The sequence below is a fragment of the Columba livia genome, chromosome Z (assembly GCF_036013475.1).
Source record: "Columba livia isolate bColLiv1 breed racing homer chromosome Z, bColLiv1.pat.W.v2, whole genome shotgun sequence".
NCBI classification, from domain to species: Eukaryota; Metazoa; Chordata; class Aves; order Columbiformes; family Columbidae; genus Columba; species Columba livia.
The window spans coordinates 27,954,152-27,972,758 of NC_088642.1; the positions used below are offsets into that span (position 1 = coordinate 27,954,152).

The 18,607-nt window shown below is 38.4% G+C and overlaps 1 long non-coding RNA gene across 3 annotated transcripts in view; it reads left to right on the forward strand.

Moving 5' to 3' along the window:
• LOC110357399 (uncharacterized) overlaps window positions 1–18,607 on the forward strand; it is a 174,888-nt gene that overhangs the window by 80,510 nt on the left and 75,771 nt on the right. For all 3 annotated transcript variants that reach the window (XR_010468802.1, XR_010468803.1, XR_010468801.1), the window contains one exon: window positions 3,620–3,785. This is a non-coding gene — a long non-coding RNA (uncharacterized LOC110357399). The remainder of the gene's footprint in view (window positions 1–3,619; window positions 3,786–18,607) is intronic.

Genomic DNA, 18,607 nt, shown 5'->3' on the forward strand with positions numbered 1-18,607 from the left:
ATCTAGAAAGTACAGCAGCTTGACTGAAAATGTATTTCAAGATATTTTTACCTTCTAGTGAACAACATTTACTTCGGCTTGGTTGAACAGACATTTAGAGATCATTATATTTAAAGTAATTACCACTAGTTCAACTTTCATACTAACATTGCTTCCAGATTAAAACAAAACAAAACAAAAAACAAACTTTTTTTTTTTTCCATGATAGATGATGGATTAATTTATGGATAAAAATGAAGGATCAAAACCCTTCAGATCATTTTTCTGTTTCCATGCACATGTTAAATACTGAAAACAAAAAGGTCTATGAGCTAAAGATAAGAAAATCAGAGAAACAATGTACTGAAAAATTCAGGACATGGGTCTTTTTTTAAAGGAATGATTAAAATTATCTAGTGAGAGCATGACAGCATTACTGTGACTGGTGTAGATTGTCTGCATTGGTGGACATAACTGAAAAAGATTATTTTTTGAAAAGAACTTTTAATGTAAACAGAGTGGTAGACATTTTGTGACTTTCAGCCAGGCAGGTTTTCTAGCTGGCCAGTCCAGTATGTGCATAATTTGTTTCCAGCTACTACCCGCTAGAGGAACCTGTTATTCATGCTTCCTATGATGCTAAGTGTATCAGCACTCCTGACTCCTGGAAATACCAGTTGCTAAGAATAATAAGAGAAAATAGAGCCAAAGGGCTTAATGTTTGAATTGTTTGCAAAATGTTCCTGGTGCCAATTTCCCTATTTTCTTCATGAGTTTGTTTGTTTGTTTGTTTGTTTGTTTGTTTTGTTTGTTTTGTTTTGTTTTGGTTTTGTTAAATCCATGTAAATTCTCCTGGCTGTTTCCATAAAATGTAGGTACTCTGTCTGAACTGGAACTTGTCTGCTGTTGCAGGGTGTGGGTGGCAGAACACTGAAATGTCTTTCAACTCAACTCCCCAGAATCATATATATGGGATGACACAATGGACACAGTTTTGGAATTACAATTCCACAACAGCTGTCATGTGGGAAGTTTCTGGCTAGAAATACACACATGGGAATGGCCTAGAGATACCCACCAGTGATGCTGTTGCATGAGGTGTCCTTTTTGACAGCTATGAGTTTGCTGAAGAAAAAGATAACATGTGAAGGAAAGTGATGTGGGAAGAAAAATCCTTTGTAGCAATGGTCCTAGCTGCACTGCCAGTTCCAGAGAGAGGCTTGCTTATTTTGTGTAATCAGAAGAGGCCGTAAAAAGATGATGGCAAGTGAAAGGATTTTAGTGGGAGGAATGAAGCAACCATTTTTGCTAGCTTATATCTGAAAAGATGGATTTGTGTGGCACCGATGAGACATCTTGACCCATTTATAGCTTCCCTTAAGCCTGAAAACTTCTGCCTTATAAGACTTTGTATATACTCCTTGGGCTCTCTGAATGTGACAATGTGATAGTTTTATCAAGAATAACTTCGCAGAGTCCCAACTTTCAAGAGTCAGTTTTGCTAAACATAAGAAAACAGAAATTGCTGCTTGGGCTTATTCCTGCAGTACATTCAATCCAGTCCAGGCTCTCAGTAGCAGTGGTCAGTGACAGAGGCTCTGAAAGTATAAAAGAAACTGGTCCTGTTGAAAAATTTGAGATAACTTGTCTTCCTTCTGCCAAATTAAATGTGGAATCATAAGCTTTTATGTAAGGTAAAAAAGTTATTGCATTTTAAATAATTTAGGGTTTTAGTGTTTTGGTTTCTAGGTAAAGCCTTCAGAAGTTAAGATATGGCAAGCTACTTCTTGCTTGTAAAGTCATATTTACACCCCTCGCTTTTCAGTACATAGAAGAGGCAGAGGACATGTAACAGACCAATCACTGGAATTACAGCCAGGTGGTGTAAAAATAATGGCAGTCCAGTCCATGACCTGTAAAGGGTGTGCCTGAAACACGGCTTATTTTACAGCAATCTCATGTCATATACCTGAGATTACTAAAGTGACTTCAGTCTCTTGAAGTCATCAACTTCAACACCAGGTTATTCAAAGTTTTGCTATTGTTGCTGTTGCTGGTGCATGGCCTCAGTTTTGCTACTTGTTTTTAAACCATACTTGTTTTCTAAATCAACTCAAACTTCAGGTACCAATAATAAACACTTATCAGAAAGGCAAATCTTGACAAACACAGTGCTGCCTCGATCAAGAATAGCTATCAGAACAGATCTCTAGTGCTAAACAATCTGCACTCTGATAGCCTTGCTGTTGTTGGTGTATCACACATGCATGCTCATCCTGATAATGCTCACAGTGAAGGTGTAGTTCGTGTCCTGTGTGCATCAAACTCTTTACTTTGCATTTTCCCAGGAATGAAACAATTGCCTGTATCTGATTCTCCCAGGGAAATGAAGCTGAAGTGCAAGAGGGCAGCAGTCAAGTCCACTGACAAGCCTGTCAAGAAAACGTAATCGTAGCTTAATGTAAACAGGGAATAAAACTGCATCTGTTATCATTCCTGAGGAAATGCATGGCATTGAGAAAACAGGGGTCAGAGCTTAGTAAATATGAGACTGGCCTTTTCTGGGGGAAAACAAAAGGATTAAGTTGGCTAAGCTATATCTTGTCACTCGGAGTACAAAATGAAGGCTTCCTTTTTTTGTTGTTTTAAAATTTTCTTTCCCTGAAGGACTTACAATTCTGTGTAATTATAGTGGGCACTGGAGGGAGGAAGGTGGGAGAGAGAAGTGGTGCATGTGTGTTGGGGTGTTAATACCAGACCACCACAACACTTTAACGCAGTCCAGTAGCAATTGCCGTTTAAGCTAGGGAAGGCCTAGATATGATCATCATATGATCCTGCATTGAGGTACCTTTATTGGAACAAGAGGAAACATAATTTAAAAATCAAATATTCATGATATCTATGTGATCTTTGTAAAGATTTTTTTGTTTGAGTTCAACTGTCTCCATCTCTCCCTCCTATAAGATCAATACTGTGGTTTTTAGTCACCTCTGTGTTGTGTGGTTAATAAGAAGCAGTGTTTATTGTGTTGCTCTGCTCTGAACAAGCTGTGTTGACGTTACATGTCAGTCAATGCCCATCCTGGAATTAAACTCTTGCAACCCCTCTTAAGTATTAGAATTTCTGCACTGGGGGTGAGAGACAAAGTTCATAAAGTAAAAGCCACTTGCCTGTATACTGTATCTTCTTTTCCTCAGTTACATTCGTGTGTATGTTTGATAGTATTTATTTTGCAGCTGTGTCACACTGACAGGTGAATATTACTTGAGTTATGAGTTAGCCAACCTGCGTTAGTGTCTTTTATTTTGTGATCTTAATTTACCTTGATCGGTTGGTGGATTCGTTGAAGTCCCAAAAATTCTTAGGAAATTTTTCAAGTTCTGTTCTTTATTCATGTTTAATATTCAACAAATCTTTAAGAGTCGTCTTGCTTTTCTATTGGAACCACTTCAATGTCGTCTTGCTTTTCTACTGGAACCACTGCTTGTTGGTTGCTCGTCAGCTGCCTTGGTCTGTTTTTGAATTCTTCATGCAAATATGCTCTGACAGCTTTAAAACTGTTGGCATTGACTTAGTTAATGCTTACAATTTTTTTTTTTTTTTTTCTGGTTGGCTCATTATTTTCTTTCTATTAAAGGTGACCTACTTGGGTGGTAGCTGCCACAGGTGAGAAGCATGGCCATTAACTCATGCAGAGGCTTGTGGTGCACAGTACTGATCAGGCATGGCCTAAAATAACCCTGAACTGGACTGCTCAGAAAGGAGCTGTCACTTCAGTGCTTCAACAGGTCCTCCTGAGAGAGGTAAGCATGTGAAAAATTTCCAAGATCTGACAAAACCTGTCTGCGGAAGTAATGTTTTAGATATTCAGCTTCATCTGTGCACTCGCTGTTTTGGCTTTCCAACTTCATTTACAGGCCTGGGATTCAGTACTTTTGAATCTCCAGTTTAGTATGTGTTTTGCTGTCTGGCAAAAATTATAGGAGGTCTCAGTGCATATGAGGAAGAAGCTGGGAGGGGGAAATTAATCAATATTTTCAAGTAGCAAATATTTCTTTTGAAGTCAGTGCTATAAATGAAAGTAATAGCTAAGCCTCAAACACATGTTTGATGACAAACTACCTGAGCCTATCAATAAATCAGCTTCTCTTCTATGAAGATCTTTTTCCCTTTGAAATTGTTTCACAAATAGTGTAGCCTCATCTCATGTGATAAAGAGGGGATGGTGTTTATGCCAAAAACTTCATAAGGCCTCCTCCCTGAGTGCAGATGAATAGATAGATGAGCTAAACTAACTCTAGAAAACAGATTTTACATGAAATGTGAGACACCCCACCCTTACCATCCCTCATATTTAGAATCTGGAATCCTGTTTTCTTTTCCAAAGTGAAATACGTGTTTGTATTTTATGTTAACATTATTATACTGAGTTTATTAGTCTAATGATCAAGGATGTTTTTGAAAGAAAGCTGCAGAGCTCTAATCAGAAGTCGTGATCTTTTTCAGCCTTGAGTTTCCAGGCCAAAGAATGCTCTTTCTTTTACATTTCTGTGAGAGGGTAAAGATTTATTATCTGGATTATGCAAAATTTCAATGTGATGATGAAACATTCCCCAAAACCTTTGAAAACAGTGATGAGATAGGTTAACAGAGAATGGTCTCTGAAGCAATGAGCAAATTACAGTTTTACCTGAAAAGATGTCCCAGACACCTGAAGAGCTGTTAATACTTAATAACTGAGTCTGGCAAAGCATGTATGTCTTATGCAAGGCAGCCCCTGGTCTGTATGATGTGATTTTAAATTTATTGATTTTTTCAACATCACAATATTTTACCTTGAACACAACTCATTTTGCATTTAACAGCATCCAAAAAAGATGTTTTCTTCTTCCACTGAGGGAACCTGAAGAGAGATGGGGTTTTTTGTATATCTGCTCTGTAAACCATATCAATAAGAACTGACTTCATGTTTTCACTTAGGTATTTCACACAGAGACCAATGTCTTAATTCCGAATCTTATTCCTCCAAAAGAGAAAAAGACAAAGCCAAAGTCTAATCCTGCCTCTTGGGCTCAAGGCTGTGCAGCTGATTGAAACCATTATGCCATGTCTGAGATCTAAAGTAGAAAGAGTCCCCCATATAAAAACTAAAATTCTCTGATTAAGTCTTGAAGGCAGCATAGTTACCTGTTTAATGGGGAGGACTCAAGTTTTGGACATTTCATGGCCTCTCACAGGAAAATAAAGAGAAAATTCCTGAAAACCAAATTCTGTTGAAACATAGCTGCCAGTATGACTGCCATGTATTGTTCTTAGGGGGATAGCTGCAAGGTTATTTGTTAACCTAGAAACATCAATCATTCTGCAAGCCCTAGAGAGTTCTGAGTATCTGCTTACAGACAGAATCCAAAGGTTGGGTTTACCTCCAGGAACATCCCCCAGGATGTCCTCAAGACATGAACCCCTTACTCCTCGCACAGGCCAGGCTGTCCTGTCAATTTTTGGTATTTATGGTGAGTGCTTGTGGGAAGGGATATTTGTGCTAATAGATTACATTCTTCACCACTGAAGCTCTTTCAGTTTATGCTTGAGTTCTTCTTTTTTTTCTCTCTGCTTATGTGAGCCTACCTTTGCTGTGTCCTATTTGCCTCATGAGCCCTCAAGCTCTAGGGCAAGCAAGACATGAGATATAAAAAAAAAAGGTGAGTAGAGATTGTTCTATATTATTTCCCATTCTGAGATTTTTTTAAGTGACAGAACAATCTTCAGGAAGCTGAATGTTTGCTTTTTATTCTGTATCACCGTCCACTGATAATTTGTTATTCTGTAGGCATTGTTCATCTTCTCATTTTGAAGTATTTTCAAAGTGTGGCTTGTTTTTTCTTGACAGCCATTTAAGACTGTCCTTCATGGCTATCTTCCTAGCTCTTCAAGTTGCTGAAAGGTTTGTCTGCGTAGAGGAGTCAATCTTGAGCCTTTCACAGCTGTCACAGTCTACCTGTTCTAGACGAATTTAGGGTTTGCAGGGAACATCATATTATTGATTTTTTTTTTTTTTAATACTTGTTTCAGTTCACCTATATGGAATGAAACTATTCTTTCTTCAGAAAATTGAAATGTACTGTCTTCAGAAAAAATGGAATGTGCCAGCAGTACTTGATGCCTCTCTTGGTGCAGTGAAGGCTTAGTGGGTAACAAGTCTAGATAATCCAAACTGACTCAATAGCCCTACTTTAAAAAAGTATGAATGATTCTCCCCCACTACACTTCCTCCCCGACTGAATTGATTACTCATATTTCAAGGTTAATGTTGGGGTAAAATATTTCTATGCTGTCTCACAGTTCTTGGTAGTATCTCCAGCTCAGGCTAGTTAGAAATGTTTATAATAGAACCTAAAAAACCCAAACAAGAACTAACCAAACAGAAAAAGCAGGTCTCAGTCCATTTCCATCTGATATGCTTTAAGTAGAGGTCTACAGAAGAGTCTTCACAATATTTTCCACTGTTGCTCTCCATAAAGTTCCTACGCAATCATCAATGGGTCTTGCTGTGCTTAAAGCTTTGGTCCAAATCTTCTCTTGCATTGTAGGATAAGGTTGGACATGAGATGCCGTGTAACCTCCCTCATAATGCTATGCTGATGAAAAACAACCAGGCTTACTTATGAACTGTCTTTCCAGGAGGAATTATTTGTGACATACTCTATTTTATAGCTTTTCTTCTTTGCTGGAGTACAGGAAGATGAATCTTGGTGATCATTAACCTTTCAGTGCAGTATGCATTCTGTTGGTACCTGTAATCTGTAATGTACCACCTAGCTTTCTGGAGCAAAAGTTAAGAGCGCTGTTATATCAGAAAAAGGTGCAGACAGCCTACCTTCCCTCAGTAAGAATATGTATGTGTGTGCATGTCAGGGGAAAGGAAAGGACAGCAGGGAGAGAGCACTAAAATTCTGGAGCCACTGCCACTTACCAGTATTGAACTAGAGTTTTGCAATGAAGATTATATCAAATGTTTGACTGGTGGATAGTTTGTCTTCCTTTCTTCATCCTACTGGCCATTTTAGATTTGCACTTGGAGTCTGTGCCTTAATGACTACCATTCAAGCAGTTCACAACCCATGCTTTTGTGAACAGCCATTGCCACTGCTTCCTGAATAGGACACTGCCAGGCTGTTAAGAGAGTTTAATATTTCAGACCTGCGTGACTGCAGAGTGGCCACTTAGGTTTTGTTTTGACAATGAAATTACTAACTTGGCAGATTCCAGGGGAGAAAAGATCTAAGTGGTTTTGGCACTGATGAGGCTAAGGTAGGTACACTCAGTGATCAGTGCTTGGGGATTTCCTTGAGAATATTTAAGCACTGTGCAAGCTCTTGTGTGTATGGGATTTAACAAGTCTGCCAGCTCCACGTAAGAAGCCACTTTTCTATTTAGTAAAGAAACCACTCTTGTGAAAGATCAGAACCTGATACCAATTTGAGTGGGATTTGGTCTCTCTTCGTGCTCTGTTTCAGTTCTCTCTTATGTTGCACAACAGACATTATTCAACTACGTTGTCTTAAGCAGCACCATTATTTCAAAACAGACTGGGAATATTCTGCTGCAGAAGGAAGAACCAATGTAGTTCTGAGATCAGTACATGACTCTACATCCTTTCATTGGCACAAAAGTAATTTGTTTCCAGTTTTAGTGTTCAAGTAGAAGACTCTTACGGCTGGGAAACTTTATGGCGAACTTCATGCTCTTCTGTGGTTAGAATGACTGGAAATGATATTACAGACAAAGCTTCTGAATCAGGGAAGCTGCACAGCCACTCTTGGATTTGGACAAGAAGAAAGCTGGGCAGGAATGAGGAGAGGATACTTAAAAGTGTAGAATCCTATGTTGTTTTGTTCTTTCCTATAAAGAACAGCTATTGTGGTGTTGAAATACTTCATTTATGATCTGAGACCCGTGGCATATAAAGAACAAGCTGAAATGTTTTAAAGGTTTTAAATCTTGGTAGAGTCTCAAGTTCAATCCTCACCTTGTTAAAAAGGTCAGGTAAATGGTCTGTCCCCTGGATACAGATGCTATGTTTTGGAGTAGATTATCTCACAGATACAGTGGGTTGAAAAGAAAAAGGATATAAAAATAGCGAAAGACAACATTCAGATACAAACCTAAACTTCTGAATGTCATAAAGATTGTTTTGATCCATAGTAATATTAAGATCAGGAACTGTCTGAGGTCATAAGGAAATTTCAATTAATGTGACCATCTGCGGGATTTGAACTTAAGTTTCTAACATTAGTAAACATGAGCTCTATCACTAAGTGTTGGATTTTCTTCCCTCTTAGTGAAAACCTGGAGAACAATTTTAACATCCACATTATATGCTAGGCTGTAGTAGGGTCTGCACTTTTTTGGCAGGCATAAATGGAAGCCAGTGTTATGAAATTATGTATTTAGATTTGCTGAATGTATTTGTCATGTTTTCCTTTAGATCATGTAGTGCTAGTATTAAGAAAACCGTATTCAGTAGTCATAAACAAATTTATTTTGTAGGCAATAGAGCAAGCTGTGCAGTAACATCCATAACACTTGTGTATTTGCAGTGACTAAGTAGTGTGCTGGTTTTCTTTCTCACACAAATCACCCTTTCTATTATCTCCACCCTTGCTTACAATTTGCCTAGCATAATTGTTATGTTTCTACCTGAAAGAAAAGGGGGAGCTAGAACCACACAATTGTCTTTCCTTGTCCAGTCCTGCTTTTTACCCTTGGTTGCTGCATGGTGTTCCTGAAGAGATGCAGAAATGCTAACAAAAATATCCATAGGCCAAAAATGTCACTGGAAAGACCACATTTTGTAATGGTTTAGATCTTGCAGGGCCTAATTTAAATAATAACTAGATCAGAACTGTTTGTGATAATGACTATGTTTATGATTCAAAACATCTCTGGAAAGACAGGTAATAAAAAAAGTGGAATAACTTGTTGAGTTTTCCTTGAGTTGGTGAGAGAGTGAGTTTGTCTTCTAACCACTAAAGAAACTTGAGGGAGTACTGGCCTTCCTGTGTTCAATAGGACTATGGTTTAAACGTGGTCACATTTTCTCAAGTTTCTATTGCCTCTGTGATGCCTAGCACTAATTCACATAAAGTCCAGTCTACACCATTCTGAGGGTGAAATGGCTCTAATGTGGGAGTAAGTGGTATTTTAAGGCTTTTTTTTTTTTTTTTAAATTTTATTTTATTTAAAACTAGAGCCCCATAAACCATTCTTTAAGCAAAGAGGCATCAGGTCCTAGGAGATGAAGTGTATCGAAACAAAATCAGTAACGTTCCTAGTGGTTTGGCCTGTGCTCAAGAGCAAATGTGTGGGAAAATAAAATGATTGAAGTTGATCTGATGGAGAATAATGGATACATAACTCCGTGATTAAATTCCTTATAAATCATATATCTTCCCATTAATGAGCTACTGGAAGCCCATGACATGACCACATCCACCAGTTCTCCTGGAATGGTTGTGACATAGTGTCCAAACTTGGCACTTTCTCAATGTGGCATTTTGTCGAGATTTTGAAGGGTAAATTCAAGTTTCCAAATTCATGGGTGCAGTCATAACATTGGAGACCAGCACTATAAGATGGCAGCAGAAAAGGCATAAAGCCGTGTTCTGCTTTGATCGTTACACAGATTTTGTGGCTACAGTTCTATAACTGACTCTTAAACCCCCTGAGATGACTGGTTACAATTAATTTTCTTCTTGTGTCATAAACATCAAGCAATGAAGAAAAAAGCCTTAGAGATGTTAAAACATTGCGTAAAAGTTTAAGAAGCACCTTATTTGTCTAAGAATGAGAGATACTTAACATAAATTACTTTCCAGTATCAAAATGGTCCTGATGGACCATTAGTCTTCATGGTCCTCAATTCAGCAAGTAACAAACAAAAGGAAAATGATATTGTGAGATAAATGCTTGTTTGACTCTGCTTAAGCAGATTTTTTGTTTCTTATGAGTGAAATACTGTAAGTGCTATATCAATTTATTTAATATGTTGAATTACTACGTTGCCATGGAGGTTTATGGGCATACTATAAGGGATTTTCTATGCATTCCTTTTAAAGTTGAATGAGTCAGTTTAAGAAATTTTTAATGAGTCACAGAAATACATACATGGTTTTACGTATGAGTCACTACAAAAAAATGATGAAAAATTATTTTTCTTAGTTTAAAAATTTCTTAAGCGGGAATATTGCAAATACATGACCGTGATTGTGCATTTCACAGCCTTCTGCATTCTGGCTATTTACTGCTTCTATTATGGTTACTGCTGAAGAGTAGGAAAGGTGTAGACAACAAATTTATAAACTATATTTCTCAAATTTGTGAATAAGAAAATAATGAAGATCTTAATTTCAGCTAGGTAGGAACACATCGCTATTGTATGGCACTAAGCAAGTTAACTTTGCATACTCTGGTACATTGCCTGTTTTAATCACCTCACCTCTCTCTGAAATGCTATCCAAACCAAACTCCATTATTTCACTTCCAATAACTCTACCACTCTTTCATTTTTAGGGATTTATTGAGTTTAAGAATTCAACATCCCTTTTAGATATAAGCCAAAATAATTAAATTACCCCCGAGAATTCTGTGTTATCTTTTGAGTCCGCACGCCTTAAGACGATGTGAAATGATTATGACAACTGGAGCCGGGACTGACAAAAGAAAGGGCTGATTTCTGTAGAAATTACATCCTGACATCCTAATTAAGACCTTCCTTTCTGATATCCAGTGGTATGTGAGGCAGCTTCCTTTCTCCCCTTTCTTTGACACAACTTGTTGAAGAGGAATGCAAAGGCTGGGTGTGATCTTCCCAACATCAGAGCGAAGGGAAGTAACATACCAAACAGATGATGGCATAAGTGCTGCTGAATCTAATTGTACCTCCACCCCTCTGGGTCACCACTCAGCAATATTTCAAAAGGCTAAAGTCAATAGTAATAACAAAAAGCCCATTCAAGATCTGTGAGTATTAGAAGTGGAGATAGAAGGAGAGCTAATTAAAAACTGAATTTATTTATATACCTCATGTTTTATTTTACTGAGTTAGCTGTGCTCAGGAACTTTGCAAGTTCAAAAGGTAAGGAGACTTCTGCACCAAGAATGCACTGGGAAGAGCTGACTGCAACCCACCTCCATAGAGCTAAGTAAACCTGTTCAACACGAATAACAGTGCTTATTCTCCAGACAGGCTTTATTCTGAACTCAGTAGGTGAGAATTCCCATTCCTGATGGTACTTTCTTTGAGGGAGACAACGGAAGTTGAGACGTTTCCCTCTTTTATTAACTGTTCCCCCCGTGTCACCACCGCCCTGGAGCTTGCTCACATTTCTCATATCTGATGGTGCATTCATTCACATACGAAAAACTTACAGCTATCTAGCAGATATTACTTTTTGACACCACTTTCCTGGAAAGAGGTGATTAGTCAGACAGCGCTCCTGGCGTGTTCATTGCGTTAGGGAGGGATAACACAAGCTGCCTTTCTGGGCAGAGCTACCTCTGCATAGTTTTGTTGCTTTCTGGCTGCACTTCATGCTAAGCACTTCAGCCTGCCTTCAAGTTCCCTTGGCGTCAGGAGTGGAAAGGAATTAAACTAAGCCTTAAATGCGTTGCATGGTCATTTTCTAAATGAGCACCTATGTACTTGTGCAGGAAGCCATGCAGGGCTGTCCACCTGGTGGACCCACTCCAGGTAGTGGTGGTAACCACTGAGCCAAGAAGCCTGTTTAAATAGCTGTCCATGTGGCATAGGCTGTCTTTAATGGAATTATTTCTGCTGTCAAAGACAAAGTCCAAAGCCATGCCTGGCAATATAAACACACAGGCCAGAAAGGCTCAAGCATCTCACATTTGAAGTTTAGTCCTGTGCAACAGCAGAGGACATGTAAGCTGTGATGAAAATAAAGACACCAAGAAATTGTTAAGTCTTCATTAATTACCTCCTGAGGAGGGAAGACCTGCCTATATTCAGGCCAGTTCCTCCAAAAATGATGAGCCAGCCATGCTGTGTAAAATATGTGCAGCTAATGACCCACAACCATGCACATGTATTAGCACTGAGCACCCATTTACATCTGCTACCTTCTGTGCATGCTTTGGTACAGTCTTTAATTTCACGGCAATTTGTTTATGTTTAGTTTCCAAATATGTGTTTTAGGATCCTATATACCAAATTTCAGGAAAAATAAATTGTTTTTCACAAGGTTACCCAATAAAATAACAGTATATTTTATGAATGCTCAATTCTTTTCTAAAGAAGAAAATTAGCCCTTCACTCTTGCACAAGCTGACTATAATGATGATGCACTGTGCATGAATGATGAAAGAAAAAGATTTGGCAAGGAATTAAAAAAAAAAAAAGAGATGAAAAGTACATTAGAAGTTTCCTTTCTAATCTCTAGAAGATGTATAAACCTGGCAATATTAAGATGATTGCTTTGGGTTACTATAATTTGAATATCATTTAATCTCCATAGGTTATATTTTTGTATTACAAGCTTTGATAGCAAAGTCAGTGATAATGAGAGTTTGATGCTTTACTTATGGATGATTTTGCTCATAGCTCAGTGATGCTGCTGTGAGATATCTTGTGATAATTTGTCTGAGAAGGAATAACTCTATAACGTTTAATCATTACTTCTTTGATGTGTGGTATGGTTAACACACTTAACCTACCTGACTCAAATAACTTAGCCTTGATACAGAACTGTCTCATCCTCTAAGTCATATCGATTTTTCCACAGCAAAAAGAGCTTGAACACCATAATGCAAATACATAGAACATGCAGATTTATACCTGTCCACAGATATGCTGAAGTTCTCTAGAGATTCATGACAAATACCAGTATCTAAACATAAGAAATACGAATTAGAATAAATATTTCATAAGCTTTCTGGAAGGAATATAAAGAGTAAGACAACATAATGTGAAGGTACAATACATGGTACAAGGCCAGCTGTAGGAAATGCACTGTGTAATTCCTATGGGCTGATATTCCTTATCTAAATAAAACAGTTTTAGAATCTGTTTTACAGAATTATTCAACAGCCAAGATGATAACAGCAACCTTAAAATGGAAGGGAGGCAGATGGGATCACAGGAGCATAGGAAACAAAATGACATTGGAAAATCTCAAGTATTGCTATGAAAGAGAAGAAGGAATTTCTAAGGTACCTCCAAGGAGTGCACACAACATATTTCAATATGCAAGTAAAGTGGCATTAAAGTTTTCCAATTTTTTTAATTAGAGCGATAACAAAGTCAGAGGGTTTTTTAGCCATGGATAACCAGGGTCAAAAGGACCACTCAGGTGAAACAGAGTCACTACAAAAAGTCAGATTATTTCAGTTGGTATTGATCTTGGAGAAGGGCACTTGCCATGTGGTCCGTCACTACAGAAAAAGAGAACCTAGAGTTTTAACTGTCAATTTAGAAGTTAATTTAGAAAAGTTTTAGATGAAATTCATAAAATGAATAGTAAAAAATTGCCTGGATCAAATGGTATTCATGCAAGAATTATAAAAGGATTCCGATATAAATATTTACATCACTTAAACATAGTTCAGTAGTCACAGAAGGTGAATAGCATGGTGCTAGTCTTTTATCCATATATAGATCCAAAATATGAACCAGAACATAAAAAAGGCTTTGGAAAGGTTCATTATTGAAGAATAGAGACTCAAATTCTCAAAAGAAAAGTGAGCTTATTTTTCTATTAAAAAGCAACCAATTAACAGATAAGAAATAAAGAGTAACAACAATGCGTCATCATTCACAGTAGATAGCCAGTAGGAATGAAGGTCCACCTCCAGCTTCTTTAGTACTGACGTGCTGGCCAGGTTGTCTTAAATGATCTGATATGGGGATAAGCTGTGATTTGGCAAAGTTTGCTGATTACATATTTGTTGGGACAGTCCAACCAAAAGCTGACGGCACAGGGTTGCAGAAAGATTTTAGAGCATTGACCAACAGGATGATAAAGGGACATATTAAATTTAATGCTGGTAAGTATGAAGTAATGCACATGGGAAAAACAGCAATTATAAGTAAACAGCAACCTCTGAATTAGCACTCAATAAAAGGATTTTTGAAAAAAATGTTTCACTAGGGGTTAAACCCCCAATAATACTGTTAGAAATTATGACTAGCGTTTAGTTCTATGGTGTGAGAGTATAAGCAAGGGATGGTTTCCAGACAGAAGTATTAGCTTTGTTGGTAACTTAACTGTGGGAGTTCTCAAATATTATCAAAGAAATAAAGAAGGAAAAGGAAAAGAAAAATAAAAGGAAGCTGCACTGTGCTTCTGTAAAGCCATGATTTATCTGTGCCTTGAATATTGCATGGAAACCTGGTCACCCTATTTCAGAAAAGTGACAATAAAACTAGAAGATAGGTTGAGAATGTTGTCAAAGCTAAACAGAGGTGTGGAATTACTTCTGTCTGAGAAGAAATAAAGAGGATCTCTGCATCTCAGATAATAGCAGGTAATACATGACTGTGGTGGATATGACAGAAATGTTGAAATCGTAAATGGCACAGAGGAAGTAAGCAGAGAATTATTTCTCCCAATGCAAGAGACTGGTGGGGTCAGGTAAAAAGTTATAACCAAATAAAAAATAAACTATCTCTCCAAAAAGTATATAATAAAATTAAGGAGTCTGTTGTAACAGATTCATTAAAAGCAGAAATGGATTAAAAAACAGGCTGGGCAACTTTGCAGATTATAGTCCATTATTGGCACAACTTCCAGCTTGAAGAGTCCCTCAGTCACTGAGGGAAGCTGAGAAGATGTATCAGCAGAAAGGTCACTCTCTTCATGTTCTATTTGTCATGTTCCTAAGCACCTACTGCTGGCTACTGTCACAGTCACTGTGGTGGGGTAGACAGACTGGTGTCTTAATACCAAGTAAATGAATAATTTCAAAATCCGTCCTTGGTAGTGGAAAAAACAATCAAAGATGCCTTATTCTGACAGTATTCCAGCACTATGACTCATTTTTTATCTAAGTCAATCTTCATGCCATTTAATCATGAAGGTTTCTGAACAAATATTTGCTTTTTAATAAGAATGATTGAAATTTGTATATTGAATATGATCTTGATTCTTCCTGTGCTCAGAGGAGCTGACTCACCAGTCAATGCTAATATCCAGTTTGTACTTAACATGTTCAAAATGTAAGGGTGTAAAATTACTCACATTGCCACTTCGTTAATTTACATATTAAATGTTCCTCATCCTTCTGCGGCGAGTGAACAAATACAGAAAATTACAACAGAGAAGAGTTTCTCCTTCTGATGTGGGGACCTTCAGACTTTGCACTGGCCTAAATGACTTTGCAAGGTTCAGCGACTGTGCAGAATTAGACCCAAAGTGTACAGAGAAAGTATGCATATATACTTCTGCACGCTCTCTGGACACCAGAAATTCATGGGCACAGAGAACTGTTGATGTCACCAGGTTGCCTGCAGAGTGACAAAGCCCATAATGTCTCTCAGTCTAAAAAGTGGCTATGGTTTTGCTGTTGCTGGCTTTGCTCATGAGAGAAAAGTCTTCTGGAAAACACAGTTCTTCAGAGAGGTGAGATGGTAATTCCCAAGATAAAGTCCCTCTGGTGGAAGCAGATGGCTGACTCGTGTCTACCAGCTTGAGCAAAGGTGAATTTAGTCCTTTCAGATTCACTCTCTTTCTGTGATTACAGTTTTCTTCTGCCCATGCTGGATCACTGAATGAAGGGTGACAGCTGAGGACAGTTGTGCATGAAAGAGCTGGGGGTATTTCATCTTCTGTCCAGGTCCCTGCCATGGTATATTAGGCTAAAGAAGTAGAGAGCAAACATAAGCTTGTGCTAGGTTTGCACCAGCAACCAGCATCTCTGGAGGAATGAGAAGGCTAGAAGAGAAGGTCATGTACCCTCAGACTATAAAGAATTCTGCAGGTGAACTTTTGTGTTTCATATTTTTTTATGTGAGGGTTTGCATGATTTTATATTTTTAGAGCCCAGGTTGGATTGAGCAAGGACTGTGAGTTCATAGAATTTCTAAGCAATTTTAGGTAGTATTCACCAACAGCACTGAAAGCCACTGCTCTTTATGATTCTAGCATGCACAGCATACATATTATAGAATCAGATAAAACTGTCATCTGTTTGCTAAGAGAAAACTAGGCAAAGACCCTCAATACCAGAAAATGCCCAAGTTTTCTGTGTGACCTGAAGAAAGAGGCTTATGTCTTGATTTCCAAACCGCAGCTCCTGGCTCCCATGAAATGGCTTTCATGTTAATTGTCTCCTCAAGGTTATTTCTCAGGCTCTTGGCATTTCTGTTGGCTTTATTGGCTTGTTACTCAAGCCTGGCATTGTCTTTTGGTTATTCCTGCTATTAATCTTTCTATTGCTTATCTTGGCCTCTCTACTCCCTTTCTCATCCTCCCCCAACAGAGCTGGCACTACTACCTTCCCAAGCTTTTCTCTTAGAAGCTGTGACATTTTCTTCATCTCCCAAGGCACATCTACTAATTCCTCTAGCTGTTTCCTTATCTCTACTAAGTTTCTCACCTGTTCATTTCCCCAAAGCTTAGCAGTGCTACAGCACACCTCTTAGGTATTTCAGGACATTTCTTACCCACTACCATACCTCCACTTCAATTACTTTGTTGTATGACATCTGCCCATGGGTTTAATCTCTCGTGATTTCCTTCTTCCCTCTCCTGGCTTATATGGGAGCTGCTATGAGAAACCCTGCTTTGCCAATTCCACTTGATCTGAGCAACTAGTATTGCAGCTGGGGATACACTACACAGGTACTTACAAGGTCTGGTCTCCCAACCTTCAGGGGCCACGGATGAGCAAACAGAATACCCCAAACTTTGGCCTGTAAATATCAGTAGGACAGGAAATAGGAAAGAGTTTCTGGCTATAGTTGTGCACAGACACTTTTTAAAAATGAAATAAAAATGCATGAAGGTGGATGAAAGCACATTTGCAACAGCAACAAATCTCTAGCAAGGTTTCACCATCATTACACTGCTTACTGCATTGACTCTCCCAAACAGGCTGTCTCAAAATACACAAAGAAACAAAGACACACGTCTGCCTGTGTCCAGGTACGCACTTTCATTGTCCTTTGGCAGCTCCAGAGAGTGAGGTGACTGCTGAGCCCAGTTCCTCTGGAAGCTGCAGATTCATGTGCTCTCTGCGCCCTTTCCAGACCTCCTGGCGGTGTTGCTTCTTCAGTCTTCACAGTAGTTGCCTGTAGTAGTACCAGCCCCACCAGCATCTTTAGCACCAGGATCAGCTACTCTGAAGAAAACCAGCTTGTGGCCTGTAAGCCTGAGCAGCTCAAGGGCCTCCCTAGCCTGGTAGGCACCACTGCAAGTCAACAACATGCAAGCACAAAGAGTCTGACTTCGATCTTTGCTTGGGGCATCTGTGAACTTTTTGCTTTCTCTCACTATTGCACTGCATGCTCATGTTGTTCAGAGGAGGGTGTGTACCCTTCTACTTCTGCTCGTTGCACAGTGAGACCAAAAGTCTCCCTACTTGCATCCTTTTCCATTCTGCATTGCATTTCTGTGGTCAGCAATTGTTTCTTGTTACCTAATATAGTCCGCATCAAAAAAAAAGTATATGCCATGAACAAAGGCTGTTATTTTTAGATAACTTCTTTCCAGTCCAGTTAAAGATTTTCCATGTAATATATTTTCACTGTAGCAGGCACTGATTCCCAACCACCAGTTTACCATGTTCAGATAACCTGTTCTTGGAGTTTGTGTGGGTTGTGACTTTAATTCGCCTATTAATGAAAAAGCATCAATGGCATTTGTGCAGTTGAATCCCTCTGCTATGATGAAAGAATTTATCTTCATATTCAAAGAATCCAATTGTCCTGAGTCAATTTCTGCTAATCAGAACTTATAAACAACACAGTACTGATGAGCAATACTAAGTACAGGGAATGCAGATAATCAAAAGAATGCAACTGCAAGTAAAGCACCTGAAAGTACATGAGTGCTTCTGTGCAGAATACTCCTGGTGTGCATAAAAATAAATACATACAAATGAGAACATTTTTTTTATCACGTAGGAGTTGCAAAAGCACAGTGACTCAGTGGTATGATTAACAAATTTTATTATTGGAGACAAAAATAACATGCAATCATCCAGCAATGAGAAAAATATATAAAATTAACCTTTCCTTGGTAATCTCCTACACAATACCATTTCTTGCTTTGGGCTACATCAAAAATGTTTTACTAAATGAACCTTTTCTAGAAGAGCAAGCTTGTGAGATCTCAAACTCCTAAATTAGAGACAGAGGAATAAAATTCAACTTGGAGGATTTGCTCTACCTTTTCTCTGACAGTAAGGGACTAAGTGAAGGCATCCCTGAGAAAGAAGCAGAAATTAAACCAGATGTCAGGAGATCTCTCCCATATATCATGATAGTGTTAGCACTGCTTTTCCTGATTAGTGTTAACTGGAACTTGATGCTGTGATTTGCAACTCTGTTTTTTTGGCAATGCTAATTGGACCATCAAAGAAGCACATTATGACAGCAAAGCCTCTT